Source organism: Coffea arabica, chromosome 11e (genome assembly GCF_036785885.1).
Source record: "Coffea arabica cultivar ET-39 chromosome 11e, Coffea Arabica ET-39 HiFi, whole genome shotgun sequence".
NCBI lineage: Eukaryota > Viridiplantae > Streptophyta > Magnoliopsida > Gentianales > Rubiaceae > Coffea > Coffea arabica.
The window spans coordinates 46,073,139-46,086,617 of record NC_092331.1 but is presented as its reverse complement, the minus strand read 5'-3'; the positions used below and the strand labels follow the sequence as shown (position 1 = coordinate 46,086,617).

Sequence of the window (13,479 nt, the reverse complement as noted above, 5' to 3'; positions counted from 1 at the left end):
ACCGTAAAAGTGTTTTATCCCAAGCAAAATATAAAATAAATTAAAACAATACAAAAGTGAAAAATAATATAATATATTATTTGTCCAAGTATAATAATTTCAACTTCACACAAATTAAATAAATTCGTTTAGGATTAAGTAATTAATGCCTTTGAAAAAAAGAATAACTTAGTTTAGTTAGATAAAATTATTTTTATGTTTATTAAATTATTTTTAATTCGTAAACGGGTCATATCGGGTCATATCAGGTCACCACGGGTTGACCCGAAATCGACCGGTTTTCTTTTCGGGTTCATCGGGTCCAACCCGATTCTGACCCGAATTCCCGAAACCTCAACCCAAACCCATTAATTTCGTGTTAGGTTCGTGTCGTGTTTTCAGGTCGTGTCGAAAATTGCCACCCCTAGTTGCGGTGATACATTTGCGCCGACAAATTTGAGCGACGATCCGGGCTTTGATCGAGCCGTACCGTTCCTGATTTGTCTCGCGCCTTCAGATCCTCCTTCACGCTTCGACAAGAAGCAAAATATTAAGCAATCGTTCCGACGGAGCTAAATTACTACAGGATAAAGAACGAATAGGAAATTTGGATTTCGAAACAAAAAAGAGAGGGGTGCAACACGAGGACTTCCCAGGGGGTCACCCATCCTAGTACTACTCTCGCCCAAGCACGCTTAACTTCGGAGTTCTGATGGGATCCGGTGCATTAGTGCTGGTATGATCGCACCCGCCATGTTCCTTTCGCTTTATTCTTTTAAACTACCCCGTCCTGCGAATCAGTGTGGCTTTTCTAGACCGAAATTCATTTTAAGCGTCAATTCAAGCATTTTCCTCTTATCCTTTTATTTATTTACTTTATATTTTTTTTTGTTATTGATTTGCACCCTGTTTTTTTCCCTCATCCCGCAACTCTAAATTATCATGAAATCAATCCTTCACGCTTGCAGTTAGGGGTGGCAATTCGGGTCCAAATCAGGTTGGCGGGTCGGGTTCGGGTCAACAGACCCGCCAGAAAATCTGTTGACCCGAACCCCGACCCGCCAACCCGTGACGGGTCAGGTATGCTGACCCGAACCCGAAAATTTCTGGTTTACGGGGCGGCGGGTCGACCCGAAATGACCCGAAACTTAATTTTAATTTATTAATTTATCACTGTAATTTCTAATAAAATCAATTTCTCACAAAACTAATTACATAATCAAGTAATAAAAATTTAAATAAATGATTCCAAATCAAATCTAAAATAAATTAAACACCGTAAAAGTGTTTTGTCCCAAGCAAAATATAAAATAAATTAAAACAATACAAAAGTGAAAAATAATATAATATATTATTTGTCCAAGTATAATAATTTCAACTTCACACAAATTAAATAAATTCGTTTAGGATTAAGTAATTAATGCCTTTGAAAAAAAGAATAACTTAGTTTAGTTAGATAAAATTATTTTTATGTTTATTAAATTATTTTTAATTCGTAAACGGGTCATATCGGGTCATATCAGGTCACCACGGGTTGACCCGAAATCGACCGGTTTTCTTTTCGGGTTCATCGGGTCCAACCCGATTCTGACCCGAATTCCCGAAACCTCAACCCAAACCCATTAATTTCGTGTTAGGTTCGTGTCGTGTTTTCAGGTCGTGTCGAAAATTGCCACCCCTAGTTGCGGTGATACATTTGCGCCGACAAATTTGAGCGACGATCCGGGCTTTGATCGAGCCGTACCGTTCCTGATTTGTCTCGCGCCTTCAGACCCGCCTTCATGCTTCGACAAGAAGCAAAATATAAAGCAATCGTTCCGACGGAGCTAAATTACTACAGGATAAAGAACGAATAGGAAATTTGGATTTCGAAACAAAAAAGAGAGGGGTGCAACACGAGGACTTCCCAGGGGGTCACCCATCCTAGTACCACTCTCGCCCAAGCACGCTTAACTTCGGAGTTCTGATGGGATCCGGTGCATTAGTGCTGGTATGGTCGCACCCGCCATGTTCCTTTCGCTTTATTCTTTTAAACTACCCCGTCCTGCGAAGCAGTGTGGATTTTCTAGACCGAAATTCATTTTAAGCGTCAATTCAAGCATTTTCCTCTTATCCTTTTATTTATTTACTTTATTTTTCTTTTTGTTATTGATTTGCACCCTGTTTTTTTCCCTCATCCCGCAACTCTAAATTATCATGAAATCAATCCTTCACGCTTGCAGTCAGGGGTGGCAATTCGGGTCCAAATCAGGTTGGCGGGTCGGGTTCGGGTCAACAGACCCGCCAGAAAATCTGTTGACCCGAACCCCGACCCGCCAACCCGTGACGGGTCAGGTATGCTGACCCGAACCCGAAAATTTCAGGTTTACGGGGCGGCGGGTCGACCCGAAATGACCCGAAACTTAATTTTAATTTATTAATTTATCACTGTAATTTCTAATAAAATCAATTTCTCACAAAACTAATTACATAATCAAGTAATAAAAATTTAAATAAATGATTCCAAATCAAATCTAAAATAAATTAAACACCGTAAAAGTGTTTTATCCCAAGCAAAATATAAAATAAATTAAAACAATACAAAAGTGAAAAATAATATAATATATTATTTGTCCAAGAATAATAATTTCAACTTCACACAAATTAAATAAATTCGTTTAGGATTAAGTAATTAATGCCTTTGAAAAAAAGAATAACTTAGTTTAGTTAGATAAAATTATTTTTATGTTTATTAAATTATTTTTAATTCGTAAACGGGTCATATCGGGTCACCACGGGTTGACCCGAAATCGACCGGTTTTCTTTTCGGGTTCATCGGGTCCAACCCGATTCTGACCCGAATTCCCGAAACCTCAACCCAAACCCATTAATTTCGTGTTAGGTTCGTGTCGTGTTTTCAGGTCGTGTCGAAAATTGCCACCCCTAGTTGCGGTGATGCATTTGCGCCGACAAATTTGAGCGACGATCCGGGCTTTGATCGAGCCGTACCGTTCCTGATTTGTCTCGCGCCTTCAGATCCTCCTTCACGCTTCGACAAGAAGCAAAATATTAAGCAATCGTTCCGACGGAGCTAAATTACTACAGGATAAAGAACGAATAGGAAATTTGGATTTCGAAACAAAAAAGAGGGGTGCAACACGAGGACTTCCCAGGGGGTCACCCATCCTAGTACTACTCTCGCCCAAGCACGCTTAACTTCGAAGTTCTGATGGGATCCGGTGCATTAGTGCTGGTATGATCGCACCCGCCATGTTCCTTTCGCTTTATTCTTTTAAACTACCCCGTCCTGCGAAGCAGTGTGGCTTTTCTAGACCGAAATTCATTTTAAGCGTCAATTCAAGCATTTTCCTCTTATCCTTTTATTTATTTACTTTATATTTTTTTTTGTTATTGATTTGCACCCTGTTTTTTTCCCTCATCCCGCAACTCTAAATTATCATGAAATCAATCCTTCACGCTTGCAGTTAGGGGTGGCAATTCGGGTCCAAATCAGGTTGGCGGGTCGGGTTCGGGTCAACAGACCCGCCAGAAAATCTGTTGACCCGAACCCCGACCCGCCAACCCGTGACGGGTCAGGTATGCTGACCCGAACCCGAAAATTTCAGGTTTACGGGGAGGCGGGTCGACCCGAAATGACCCGAAACTTAATTTTAATTTATTAATTTATCACTGTAATTTCTAATAAAATCAATTTCTCACAAAACTAATTACATAATCAAGTAATAAAAATTTAAATAAATGATTCCAAATCAAATCTAAAATAAATTAAACACCGTAAAAGTGTTTTATCCCAAGCAAAATATAAAATAAATTAAAACAATACAAAAGTGAAAAATAATATAATATATTATTTGTCCAAGTATAATAATTTCAACTTCACACAAATTAAATAAATTCGTTTAGGATTAAGTAATTAATGCCTTTGAAAAAAAGAATAACTTAGTTTAGTTAGATAAAAATATTTTTATGTTTATTAAATTATTTTTAATTCGTAAACGGGTCATATCGGGTCATATCAGGTCACCACGGGTTGACCCGAAATCGACCGGTTTTCTTTTCGGGTTCATCGGGTCCAACCCGATTCTGACCCGAATTCCCGAAACCTCAACCCAAACCCATTAATTTCGTGTTAGGTTCGTGTCGTGTCGAAAATTGCCACCCCTAGTTGCGGTGATACATTTGCGCCGACAAATTTGAGCGACGATCCGGGCTTTGATCGAGCCGTACCGTTCCTGATTTGTCTCGCGCCTTCAGACCCGCCTTCATGCTTCGACAAGAAGCAAAATATAAAGCAATCGTTCCGACGGAGCTAAATTACTACAGGATAAAGAACGAATAGGAAATTTGGATTTCGAAACAAAAAAGAGAGGGGTGCAACACGAGGACTTCCCAGGGGGTCACCCATCCTAGTACCACTCTCGCCCAAGCACGCTTAACTTCGGAGTTCTGATGGGATCCGGTGCATTAGTGCTGGTATGGTCGCACCCGCCATGTTCCTTTCGCTTTATTCTTTTAAACTACCCCGTCCTGCGAAGCAGTGTGGATTTTCTAGACCGAAATTCATTTTAAGCGTCAATTCAAGCATTTTCCTCTTATCCTTTTATTTATTTACTTTATTTTTCTTTTTGTTATTGATTTGCACCCTGTTTTTTTCCCTCATCCCGCAACTCTAAATTATCATGAAATCAATCCTTCACGCTTGCAGTCAGGGGTGGCAATTCGGGTCCAAATCAGGTTGGCGGGTCGGGTTCGGGTCAACAGACCCGCCAGAAAATCTGTTGACCCGAACCCCGACCCGCCAACCCGTGACGGGTCAGGTATGCTGACCCGAACCCGAAAATTTCAGGTTTACGGGGCGGCGGGTCGACCCGAAATGACCCGAAACTTAATTTTAATTTATTAATTTATCACTGTAATTTCTAATAAAATCAATTTCTCACAAAACTAATTACATAATCAAGTAATAAAAATTTAAATAAATGATTCCAAATCAAATCTAAAATAAATTAAACACCGTAAAAGTGTTTTATCCCAAGCAAAATATAAAATAAATTAAAACAATACAAAAGTGAAAAATAATATAATATATTATTTGTCCAAGAATAATAATTTCAACTTCACACAAATTAAATAAATTCGTTTAGGATTAAGTAATTAATGCCTTTGAAAAAAAGAATAACTTAGTTTAGTTAGATAAAATTATTTTTATGTTTATTAAATTATTTTTAATTCGTAAACGGGTCATATCGGGTCACCACGGGTTGACCCGAAATCGACCGGTTTTCTTTTCGGGTTCATCGGGTCCAACCCGATTCTGACCCGAATTCCCGAAACCTCAACCCAAACCCATTAATTTCGTGTTAGGTTCGTGTCGTGTTTTCAGGTCGTGTCGAAAATTGCCACCCCTAGTTGCGGTGATACATTTGCGCCGACAAATTTGAGCGACGATCCGGGCTTTGATCGAGCCGTACCGTTCCTGATTTGTCTCGCGCCTTCAGATCCTCCTTCACGCTTCGACAAGAAGCAAAATATTAAGCAATCGTTCCGACGGAGCTAAATTACTACAGGATAAAGAACGAATAGGAAATTTGGATTTCGAAACAAAAAAGAGGGGTGCAACACGAGGACTTCCCAGGGGGTCACCCATCCTAGTACTACTCTCGCCCAAGCACGCTTAACTTCGAAGTTCTGATGGGATCCGGTGCATTAGTGCTGGTATGATCGCACCCGCCATGTTCCTTTCGCTTTATTCTTTTAAACTACCCCGTCCTGCGAAGCAGTGTGGCTTTTCTAGACCGAAATTCATTTTAAGCGTCAATTCAAGCATTTTCCTCTTATCCTTTTATTTATTTACTTTATATTTTTTTTTGTTATTGATTTGCACCCTGTTTTTTTCCCTCATCCCGCAACTCTAAATTATCATGAAATCAATCCTTCACGCTTGCAGTTAGGGGTGGCAATTCGGGTCCAAATCAGGTTGGCGGGTCGGGTTCGGGTCAACAGACCCGCCAGAAAATCTGTTGACCCGAACCCCGACCCGCCAACCCGTGACGGGTCAGGTATGCTGACCCGAACCCGAAAATTTCAGGTTTACGGGGAGGCGGGTCGACCCGAAATGACCCGAAACTTAATTTTAATTTATTAATTTATCACTGTAATTTCTAATAAAATCAATTTCTCACAAAACTAATTACATAATCAAGTAATAAAAATTTAAATAAATGATTCCAAATCAAATCTAAAATAAATTAAACACCGTAAAAGTGTTTTATCCCAAGCAAAATATAAAATAAATTAAAACAATACAAAAGTGAAAAATAATATAATATATTATTTGTCCAAGTATAATAATTTCAACTTCACACAAATTAAATAAATTCGTTTAGGATTAAGTAATTAATGCCTTTGAAAAAAAGAATAACTTAGTTTAGTTAGATAAAAATATTTTTATGTTTATTAAATTATTTTTAATTCGTAAACGGGTCATATCGGGTCATATCAGGTCACCACGGGTTGACCCGAAATCGACCGGTTTTCTTTTCGGGTTCATCGGGTCCAACCCGATTCTGACCCGAATTCCCGAAACCTCAACCCAAACCCATTAATTTCGTGTTAGGTTCGTGTCGTGTCGAAAATTGCCACCCCTAGTTGCGGTGATACATTTGCGCCGACAAATTTGAGCGACGATCCGGGCTTTGATCGAGCCGTACCGTTCCTGATTTGTCTCGCGCCTTCAGATCCTCCTTCACGCTTCGACAAGAAGCAAAATATTAAGCAATCGTTCCGACGGAGCTAAATTACTACAGGATAAAGAACGAATAGGAAATTTGGATTTCGAAACAAAAAAGAGAGGGGTGCAACACGAGGACTTCCCAGGGGGTCACCCATCCTAGTACTACTCTCGCCCAAGCACGCTTAACTTCGAAGTTCTGATGGGATCCGGTGCATTAGTGCTGGTATGATCGCACCCGCCATGTTCCTTTCGCTTTATTCTTTTAAACTACCCCGTCCTGCGAAGCAGTGTGGCTTTTCTAGACCGAAATTCATTTTAAGCGTCAATTCAAGCATTTTCCTCTTATCCTTTTATTTATTTACTTTATATTTTTTTTTGTTATTGATTTGCACCCTGTTTTTTTCCCTCATCCCGCAACTCTAAATTATCATGAAATCAATCCTTCACGCTTGCAGTTAGGGGTGGCAATTCGGGTCCAAATCAGGTTGGCGGGTCGGGTTCGGGTCAACAGACCCGCCAGAAAATCTGTTGACCCGAACCCCGACCCGCCAACCCGTGACGGGTCAGGTATGCTGACCCGAACCCGAAAATTTCAGGTTTACGGGGCGGCGGGTCGACCCGAAATGACCCGAAACTTAATTTTAATTTATTAATTTATCACTGTAATTTCTAATAAAATCAATTTCTCACAAAACTAATTACATAATCAAGTAATAAAAATTTAAATAAATGATTCCAAATCAAATCTAAAATAAATTAAACACCGTAAAAGTGTTTTATCCCAAGCAAAATATAAAATAAATTAAAACAATACAAAAGTGAAAAATAATATAATATATTATTTGTCCAAGTATAATAATTTCAACTTCACACAAATTAAATAAATTCGTTTAGGATTAAGTAATTAATGCCTTTGAAAAAAAGAATAACTTAGTTTAGTTAGATAAAATTATTTTTATGTTTATTAAATTATTTTTAATTCGTAAACGGGTCATATCGGGTCATATCAGGTCACCACGGGTTGACCCGAAATCGACCGGTTTTCTTTTCGGGTTCATCGGGTCCAACCCGATTCTGACCCGAATTCCCGAAACCTCAACCCAAACCCATTAATTTCGTGTTAGGTTCGTGTCGTGTTTTCAGGTCGTGTCGAAAATTGCCACCCCTAGTTGCGGTGATACATTTGCGCCGACAAATTTGAGCGACGATCCGGGCTTTGATCGAGCCGTACCGTTCCTGATTTGTCTCGCGCCTTCAGATCCTCCTTCACGCTTCGACAAGAAGCAAAATATTAAGCAATCGTTCCGACGGAGCTAAATTACTACAGGATAAAGAACGAATAGGAAATTTGGATTTCGAAACAAAAAAGAGAGGGGTGCAACACGAGGACTTCCCAGGGGGTCACCCATCCTAGTACTACTCTCGCCCAAGCACGCTTAACTTCGGAGTTCTGATGGGATCCGGTGCATTAGTGCTGGTATGATCGCACCCGCCATGTTCCTTTCGCTTTATTCTTTTAAACTACCCCGTCCTGCGAAGCAGTGTGGCTTTTCTAGACCGAAATTCATTTTAAGCGTCAATTCAAGCATTTTCCTCTTATCCTTTTATTTATTTACTTTATATTTTTTTTTGTTATTGATTTGCACCCTGTTTTTTTCCCTCATCCCGCAACTCTAAATTATCATGAAATCAATCCTTCACGCTTGCAGTTAGGGGTGGCAATTCGGGTCCAAATCAGGTTGGCGGGTCGGGTTCGAGTCAACAGACCCGCCAGAAAATCTGTTGACCCGAACCCCGACCCGCCAACCCGTGACGGGTCAGGTATGCTGACCCGAACCCGAAAATTTCAGGTTTACGGGGCGGCGGGTCGACCCGAAATGACCCGAAACTTAATTTTAATTTATTAATTTATCACTGTAATTTCTAATAAAATCAATTTCTCACAAAACTAATTACATAATCAAGTAATAAAAATTTAAATAAATGATTCCAAATCAAATCTAAAATAAATTAAACACCGTAAAAGTGTTTTATCCCAAGCAAAATATAAAATAAATTAAAACAATACAAAAGTGAAAAATAATATAATATATTATTTGTCCAAGTATAATAATTTCAACTTCACACAAATTAAATAAATTCGTTTAGGATTAAGTAATTAATGCCTTTGAAAAAATGAATAACTTAGTTTAGTTAGATAAAAATATTTTTATGTTTATTAAATTATTTTTAATTCGTAAACGGGTCATATCGGGTCATATCAGGTCACCACGGGTTGACCCGAAATCGACCGGTTTTCTTTTCGGGTTCATCGGGTCCAACCCGATTCTGACCCGAATTCCCGAAACCTCAACCCAAACCCATTAATTTCGTGTTAGGTTCGTGTCGTGTCGAAAATTGCCACCCCTAGTTGCGGTGATACATTTGCGCCGACAAATTTGAGCGACGATCCGGGCTTTGATCGAGCCGTACCGTTCCTGATTTGTCTCGCGCCTTCAGATCCTCCTTCACGCTTCGACAAGAAGCAAAATATTAAGCAATCGTTCCGACGGAGCTAAATTACTACAGGATAAAGAACGAATAGGAAATTTGGATTTCGAAACAAAAAAGAGAGGGGTGCAACACGAGGACTTCCCAGGGGGTCACCCATCCTAGTACTACTCTCGCCCAAGCACGCTTAACTTCGAAGTTCTGATGGGATCCGGTGCATTAGTGCTGGTATGATCGCACCCGCCATGTTCCTTTCGCTTTATTCTTTTAAACTACCCCGTCCTGCGAAGCAGTGTGGCTTTTCTAGACCGAAATTCATTTTAAGCGTCAATTCAAGCATTTTCCTCTTATCCTTTTATTTATTTACTTTATATTTTTTTTTGTTATTGATTTGCACCCTGTTTTTTTCCCTCATCCCGCAACTCTAAATTATCATGAAATCAATCCTTCACGCTTGCAGTTAGGGGTGGCAATTCGGGTCCAAATCAGGTTGGCGGGTCGGGTTCGGGTCAACAGACCCGCCAGAAAATCTGTTGACCCGAACCCCGACCCGCCAACCCGTGACGGGTCAGGTATGCTGACCCGAACCCGAAAATTTCAGGTTTACGGGGCGGCGGGTCGACCCGAAATGACCCGAAACTTAATTTTAATTTATTAATTTATCACTGTAATTTCTAATAAAATCAATTTCTCACAAAACTAATTACATAATCAAGTAATAAAAATTTAAATAAATGATTCCAAATCAAATCTAAAATAAATTAAACACCGTAAAAGTGTTTTATCCCAAGCAAAATATAAAATAAATTAAAACAATACAAAAGTGAAAAATAATATAATATATTATTTGTCCAAGTATAATAATTTCAACTTCACACAAATTAAATAAATTCGTTTAGGATTAAGTAATTAATGCCTTTGAAAAAAAGAATAACTTAGTTTAGTTAGATAAAATTATTTTTATGTTTATTAAATTATTTTTAATTCGTAAACGGGTCATATCGGGTCATATCAGGTCACCACGGGTTGACCCGAAATCGACCGGTTTTCTTTTCGGGTTCATCGGGTCCAACCCGATTCTGACCCGAATTCCCGAAACCTCAACCCAAACCCATTAATTTCGTGTTAGGTTCGTGTCGTGTTTTCAGGTCGTGTCGAAAATTGCCACCCCTAGTTGCGGTGATACATTTGCGCCGACAAATTTGAGCGACGATCCGGGCTTTGATCGAGCCGTACCGTTCCTGATTTGTCTCGCGCCTTCAGATCCTCCTTCACGCTTCGACAAGAAGCAAAATATTAAGCAATCGTTCCGACGGAGCTAAATTACTACAGGATAAAGAACGAATAGGAAATTTGGATTTCGAAACAAAAAAGAGAGGGGTGCAACACGAGGACTTCCCAGGGGGTCACCCATCCTAGTACTACTCTCGCCCAAGCACGCTTAACTTCGGAGTTCTGATGGGATCCGGTGCATTAGTGCTGGTATGATCGCACCCGCCATGTTCCTTTCGCTTTATTCTTTTAAACTACCCCGTCCTGCGAAGCAGTGTGGCTTTTCTAGACCGAAATTCATTTTAAGCGTCAATTCAAGCATTTTCCTCTTATCCTTTTATTTATTTACTTTATATTTTTTTTTGTTATTGATTTGCACCCTGTTTTTTTCCCTCATCCCGCAACTCTAAATTATCATGAAATCAATCCTTCACGCTTGCAGTTAGGGGTGGCAATTCGGGTCCAAATCAGGTTGGCGGGTCGGGTTCGGGTCAACAGACCCGCCAGAAAATCTGTTGACCCGAACCCCGACCCGCCAACCCGTGACGGGTCAGGTATGCTGACCCGAACCCGAAAATTTCAGGTTTACGGGGCGGCGGGTCGTATCAGGTCACCACGGGTTGACCCGAAATCGACCGGTTTTCTTTTCGGGTTCATCGGGTCCAACCCGATTCTGACCCGAATTCCCGAAACCTCAACCCAAACCCATTAATTTCGTGTTAGGTTCGTGTCGTGTTTTCAGGTCGTGTCGAAAATTGCCACCCCTAGTTGCGGTGATACATTTGCGCCGACAAATTTGAGCGACGATCCGGGCTTTGATCGAGCCGTACCGTTCCTGATTTGTCTCGCGCCTTCAGATCCTCCTTCACGCTTCGACAAGAAGCAAAATATTAAGCAATCGTTCCGACGGAGCTAAATTACTACAGGATAAAGAACGAATAGGAAATTTGGATTTCGAAACAAAAAAGAGAGGGGTGCAACACGAGGACTTCCCAGGGGGTCACCCATCCTAGTACTACTCTCGCCCAAGCACGCTTAACTTCGGAGTTCTGATGGGATCCGGTGCATTAGTGCTGGTATGATCGCACCCGCCATGTTCCTTTCGCTTTATTCTTTTAAACTACCCCGTCCTGCGAAGCAGTGTGGCTTTTCTAGACCGAAATTCATTTTAAGCGTCAATTCAAGCATTTTCCTCTTATCCTTTTATTTATTTACTTTATATTTTTTTTTGTTATTGATTTGCACCCTGTTTTTTTCCCTCATCCCGCAACTCTAAATTATCATGAAATCAATCCTTCACGCTTGCAGTTAGGGGTGGCAATTCGGGTCCAAATCAGGTTGGCGGGTCGGGTTCGGGTCAACAGACCCGCCAGAAAATCTGTTGACCCGAACCCCGACCCGCCAACCCGTGACGGGTCAGGTATGCTGACCCGAACCCGAAAATTTCAGGTTTACGGGGCGGCGGGTCGACCCGAAATGACCCGAAACTTAATTTTAATTTATTAATTTATCACTGTAATTTCTAATAAAATCAATTTCTCACAAAACTAATTACATAATCAAGTAATAAAAATTTAAATAAATGATTCCAAATCAAATCTAAAATAAATTAAACACCGTAAAAGTGTTTTATCCCAAGCAAAATATAAAATAAATTAAAACAATACAAAAGTGAAAAATAATATAATATATTATTTGTCCAAGTATAATAATTTCAACTTCACACAAATTAAATAAATTCGTTTAGGATTAAGTAATTAATGCCTTTGAAAAAAAGAATAACTTAGTTTAGTTAGATAAAATTATTTTTATGTTTATTAAATTATTTTTAATTCGTAAACGGGTCATATCGGGTCATATCAGGTCACCACGGGTTGACCCGAAATCGACCGGTTTTCTTTTCGGGTTCATCGGGTCCAACCCGATTCTGACCCGAATTCCCGAAACCTCAACCCAAACCCATTAATTTCGTGTTAGGTTCGTGTCGTGTTTTCAGGTCGTGTCGAAAATTGCCACCCCTAGTTGCGGTGATACATTTGCGCCGACAAATTTGAGCGACGATCCGGGCTTTGATCGAGCCGTACCGTTCCTGATTTGTCTCGCGCCTTCAGATCCTCCTTCACGCTTCGACAAGAAGCAAAATATTAAGCAATCGTTCCGACGGAGCTAAATTACTACAGGATAAAGAACGAATAGGAAATTTGGATTTCGAAACAAAAAAGAGAGGGGTGCAACACGAGGACTTCCCAGGGGGTCACCCATCCTAGTACTACTCTCGCCCAAGCACGCTTAACTTCGGAGTTCTGATGGGATCCGGTGCATTAGTGCTGGTATGATCGCACCCGCCATGTTCCTTTCGCTTTATTCTTTTAAACTACCCCGTCCTGCGAAGCAGTGTGGCTTTTCTAGACCGAAATTCATTTTAAGCGTCAATTCAAGCATTTTCCTCTTATCCTTTTATTTATTTACTTTATATTTTTTTTTGTTATTGATTTGCACCCTGTTTTTTTCCCTCATCCCGCAACTCTAAATTATCATGAAATCAATCCTTCACGCTTGCAGTTAGGGGTGGCAATTCGGGTCCAAATCAGGTTGGCGGGTCGGGTTCGGGTCAACAGACCCGCCAGAAAATCTGTTGACCCGAACCCCGACCCGCCAACCCGTGACGGGTCAGGTATGCTGACCCGAACCCGAAAATTTCAGGTTTACGGGGCGGCGGGTCGACCCGAAATGACCCGAAACTTAATTTTAATTTATTAATTTATCACTGTAATTTCTAATAAAATCAATTTCTCACAAAACTAATTACATAATCAAGTAATAAAAATTTAAATAAATGATTCCAAATCAAATCTAAAATAAATTAAACACCGTAAAAGTGTTTTATCCCAAGCAAAATATAAAATAAATTAAAACAATACAAAAGTGAAAAATAATATAATATATTATTTGTCCAAGTATAATAATTTCAACTTCACACAAATTAAATAAATTCGTTTAGGATT

General features: G+C 39.8%; 11 non-coding genes across 11 annotated transcripts; all 11 read right to left on the bottom strand.

Moving 5' to 3' along the window:
* Window positions 1-610: 610 nt before the first annotated feature.
* On the bottom strand, window positions 611-729 carry LOC140029465 (5S ribosomal RNA). Its single transcript, XR_011833370.1, has one exon. It is a non-coding gene; the product is annotated as a 5S ribosomal RNA (ribosomal RNA).
* Window positions 730-1,864: 1,135 nt separating this feature from the next.
* LOC140030602 (5S ribosomal RNA) lies at window positions 1,865-1,983 on the bottom strand. Its single transcript, XR_011834517.1, has one exon. It is a non-coding gene; the product is annotated as a 5S ribosomal RNA (ribosomal RNA).
* A 1,123-nt stretch (window positions 1,984-3,106) lies between these two features.
* On the bottom strand, window positions 3,107-3,225 carry LOC140030817 (5S ribosomal RNA). Its single transcript, XR_011834736.1, has one exon. It is a non-coding gene; the product is annotated as a 5S ribosomal RNA (ribosomal RNA).
* A 1,122-nt stretch (window positions 3,226-4,347) lies between these two features.
* Window positions 4,348-4,466, bottom strand: LOC140030601 (5S ribosomal RNA). Its single transcript, XR_011834516.1, has one exon. It is a non-coding gene; the product is annotated as a 5S ribosomal RNA (ribosomal RNA).
* Window positions 4,467-5,589: 1,123 nt separating this feature from the next.
* Window positions 5,590-5,708, bottom strand: LOC140030816 (5S ribosomal RNA). The gene has a single exon (XR_011834735.1). It is a non-coding gene; the product is annotated as a 5S ribosomal RNA (ribosomal RNA).
* Window positions 5,709-6,830: 1,122 nt separating this feature from the next.
* LOC140030814 (5S ribosomal RNA) lies at window positions 6,831-6,949 on the bottom strand. Its single transcript, XR_011834733.1, has one exon. It is a non-coding gene; the product is annotated as a 5S ribosomal RNA (ribosomal RNA).
* A 1,135-nt stretch (window positions 6,950-8,084) lies between these two features.
* Window positions 8,085-8,203, bottom strand: LOC140029464 (5S ribosomal RNA). The gene has a single exon (XR_011833369.1). It is a non-coding gene; the product is annotated as a 5S ribosomal RNA (ribosomal RNA).
* A 1,122-nt stretch (window positions 8,204-9,325) lies between these two features.
* On the bottom strand, window positions 9,326-9,444 carry LOC140030813 (5S ribosomal RNA). The gene has a single exon (XR_011834732.1). It is a non-coding gene; the product is annotated as a 5S ribosomal RNA (ribosomal RNA).
* Window positions 9,445-10,579: 1,135 nt separating this feature from the next.
* On the bottom strand, window positions 10,580-10,698 carry LOC140029462 (5S ribosomal RNA). The gene has a single exon (XR_011833367.1). It is a non-coding gene; the product is annotated as a 5S ribosomal RNA (ribosomal RNA).
* Window positions 10,699-11,445: 747 nt separating this feature from the next.
* On the bottom strand, window positions 11,446-11,564 carry LOC140029461 (5S ribosomal RNA). Its single transcript, XR_011833366.1, has one exon. It is a non-coding gene; the product is annotated as a 5S ribosomal RNA (ribosomal RNA).
* A 1,135-nt stretch (window positions 11,565-12,699) lies between these two features.
* Window positions 12,700-12,818, bottom strand: LOC140029460 (5S ribosomal RNA). Its single transcript, XR_011833365.1, has one exon. It is a non-coding gene; the product is annotated as a 5S ribosomal RNA (ribosomal RNA).
* Window positions 12,819-13,479: the final 661 nt, after the last annotated feature.